The 3,528-nt window shown below is 41.7% G+C and overlaps 1 long non-coding RNA gene across 3 annotated transcripts in view; it reads left to right on the top strand.

The window, feature by feature from the left end:
- Window positions 1-3,528, top strand: part of LOC127744683 (uncharacterized) — a 47,061-nt gene that overhangs the window by 3,465 nt on the left and 40,068 nt on the right. Inside the window, exons 1-3 of one of the 3 annotated variants that reach the window (XR_008005621.1) lie at window positions 2,893-3,042; window positions 3,141-3,195; window positions 3,277-3,399. The exons of 1 other annotated variant lie outside the window; for it this stretch is intronic. This is a non-coding gene — a long non-coding RNA (uncharacterized LOC127744683). Of the gene's footprint in view, window positions 1-2,892; window positions 3,043-3,140; window positions 3,196-3,276; window positions 3,400-3,528 lie in introns of those variants that run through there. One more of the 3 variants, XR_008005623.1, reaches the window with a different exon arrangement.

Genomic DNA, 3,528 nt, shown 5'->3' with positions numbered 1-3,528 from the left:
GAACCAGATGGCGCCTCGTGGACCCGATCGGGGACGTGATAGAGATCGTACTAGCACGCAGGAATCGGAAGTCAACCCGAATAACCCGGTAAACCTTATGGCGGCGTTGGAGAATATGGCTGCTGTTATGCAAGCCACTGCGGAGGCTCTTGGGCAACAGATAAACAATAATGGCAATGGCGGAAGGGAAGCTCAGGGCCCGATGACACTGGCAACTTTCTTAAAGGTTAATCCACCTAAGTTCAAGGGAACCACCAATCCAACTGAAGCTGATACTTGGTTTCAGGCCATGGAGCGAGCACTGCAAGCGCAGTTGGTGCCTGAAGAGCAACGTGTTGAATTTGCTACCTATCTGCTCACGGGAGAAGCATCGCATTGGTGGCAAGGGGCCCGACGTCTCCTACAACAGGGGAATGATCCTATCACTTAGGATGCCTTCCAGGTGGAATTCTATAAGAAGTACTTTCCAAATTCCGTCCGGACGGCCAAGGAACTGGAGTTACTATAGCTGAAGTAGGGTGTGATGTCGATATCTGAATATACAGATAAGTTTAAGGAACTGTTCAGATTCTCCCACATGTGTCAAGGAGCCCCAGGAGACTTCAAGGAGTGAAAGTGCATCAAGTGTGAGGGAGGACTTCGGAGTGACATTCTGAGTTCCGTTGGACCGATGGAGATTAAGGTCTTTTCCGAACTTGTAGACCGATGGAGATTAGGGTCTTCTCCGAACTTGTGAACAAGAGCCGTATTGCTGAAGAATGTGTGAGGAAGGCTGTTGAGGCGAAGAATGATCGTCGGGAGTCCCACCGCAGGGAGCACAATCAAGAATACCTAACAAGGGGTCAAGAGTTTAAGAGAAAAGGATACCCACAACGTTTTTCTCAAAGGCGAAATGACTTTGCGACGAGTGAGGAGTCCCAAAGAAGCAGTAAGGGAAAACGGGCAGCGGCTGCTTCTGATCTTTCGAGCTGTCAGAGGTGTGGAAGTCATCACCCAAATAGGCCGTGCCGATTGGGGTTAGGTGTATGTTACAAGTGCGGGTTACCAGGGCATGTATCAAGAAATTGCCAACAAGGAGAGAGTCAGGATGCGGGCCGATTGCGATAGTAAGATTGAGGTAATTATTATCATCAAGCTTAAAGGACAGTGCGTGATTTTATAATACCGCCTATACAGTAAAACTGGGAATGTCAAGCTTAATATTAGACTGAGAAGCAAACCGGATGGTCCGAGTAAGGATTTGCCTTAATACAAATGGATAAATGCCTGTGATGTAAATGATTTTCTGTTGAGAATGATATGTTGTGTTTGTTATATAGTTGGTTAATTTCTGGATTTTTGGTGAAACGGATTGAACCCGTGACTTTTAGTTCCTTGATTTAAATAGATAAGAAATGGTCCTAAATGATGGATTTAGAAACGTTGATTTGAAATACCAGTCATGCTAAGTTGTGGTTGGGTACTTGAGAAAATAAGTGATGGGGCTAATACTTGACGAGAAATCAAAATGGCGTAGCGGAAGCTTGCTAAAGCGTTAAGCATAGTATGGTAATAATAAGGAAAAGTGGGGTATGATTAGAAATGCCTTATGCTTTGAGTACTTAAAAGTTTAGTGAGCTTATACAGATAATGATTCTAGATAATTGGAATTTATTTGCGGCTGTGAGCCTTGATGGTTCTGAAACGGATGAGAAAATTATCATTGATGCGTAATCGGATTTAGATGATGATTGAGTGCAAGTTGTCGTGTTCGAGAGATGAGTGCTATAATGTTTGATCATGGTGACCTTGGATTTAAATAAAGATTTGTAATGATCGATTTAGATTGAGGTTTATAATGATCGGTTTTGAAAGACGAATGTGAAAACCATTAAATTGAAATGCTGATGTGGTACTTAGATTGGTTTGAGGAAACCCGTGACGGGTGGTAAACTCCAATCTTTGGGGAGGTGCTGTTGAAATTTTTCCCAAGAATTTGAAGGAGTGTTAGTTATGTTTTTGAAAATGATTTTTATCAGAGTAACTTCAACAAAAGAAATGCGTTTCGAAAGCTTTTATAGATTATTAAAGGAAAGCGGATTCTTAAGAGTTTGTCAGCTTGTTAGTCCAAACTCATTGAATTCTAAAAACGAATAAAGCTTTGATTAATTATAGTGATGTGGGATGATGGCTATGATTAACGATGATGGCAATATTATTGATGACAAGATTCGAGGTTTAATAGGGTGTGGGTTGATGAGACGATAAGAGTAAGGAACGAGGCTGTTGGTCGGTGTTGAACGAATGACCGAGACCCTCGGAGATAGAGAAATCAGAGCGCGGCAACGGAAGCGCGTAGAGTAAATGGACCTTGGAACTGTTATGCGTATGATATAAAGGCAGACTATGCTCGCGTACTCGTAGTGATGGATGGAATTTTCGAGGGCGAAAATTTCTGTTAGGAGGGTAGAATGTAATACCCGGTCTAACCGAAATTTAATTAAATAATAAGTTAAGGAGGAGCGAATATGGTTGGAAGATTTGGCAATTAGAATTTGATGATTTAAATATGATATTTGGATTCAGTGAATTTTTTCGAGTCGGAAGACATAGTTTTCTGCGTAAAAGCGCGCAATGAAATTTTGACCGGCAGTACCGGCTGAAATCTGTCAGGCACTGCAGCTGAGAAAATTGATTATGAGCAAATAATATTAAGAAATGAGGAATTATGATTAGGGGAGGTAGAAATATTTGAAGTGCGATTTAGAGCGCTAATCTTAAAGGTTTTGGTCCAAAATTGGACCAACGGACAAAAATAAGTGAACTGGGCCTAAGTAGGCCCAAGACCCAACATATATAAACATTAGTTATAAGCATTTCAGCTTATTTTACCCTAAAAGAGAGGTTGGGGCGCTGAATTGAGAAGAGAGAAGAGAAGAGAGAAAACCTAACTCTCTTTGATCTTCAAACCACCATAACTTGAGCTACGGAGCTCCGATTGACGAGCCGTTTGCGGCCACGCGTCGCTCTTCTCATTCTCTACATTTCTATCTAAGTTTTGTGGTGAGTATTCCATTCATCTCTGCCCAGTTTTCGATATTCTCCACTGTTACACGTTTTTGGGTGGTTAGTGTTGAAATCTTGTGATTTTGGGTGTTTAGGGATACTCCAACATGGATTCCAAGTGGGTTCTATCCCTACTTCATATGGGCTGAGGTAAAAAGTGCTCAAACCCTTGTGATTTGTCATCTTTATGAGCCCTAGGTTGATGTATGTATGTGATATTGGTTATATTAGTGTATTTGATGATCTTGGTGCACAATTGGGAGATTGGTGTTGCTTGAGAAGCTTTGGTGAGGCTTGGGACTAAGGTTGGTGGAGACTTCTAAAGAAGAGGCTCAATTGATTTGGCTACAAGAGGTACGGTTTAAGTTTCATTTAAGTACCGTGTGGTGTGATGAGAATTCCTAGGCTAGATGCCCCTAGGATTAAGTTTGGATTGTGTAAATGGTTGATGCTAATATGCATAGTTGGTATGTAATGTGAATT

The sequence above is a fragment of the Arachis duranensis genome, chromosome 2 (assembly GCF_000817695.3).
Source record: "Arachis duranensis cultivar V14167 chromosome 2, aradu.V14167.gnm2.J7QH, whole genome shotgun sequence".
NCBI classification, from domain to species: domain Eukaryota; kingdom Viridiplantae; phylum Streptophyta; class Magnoliopsida; order Fabales; family Fabaceae; genus Arachis; species Arachis duranensis.
The sequence above is the reverse complement of the archived record's forward strand: the minus strand, read 5'-3'. Positions and strand labels throughout refer to the sequence as shown.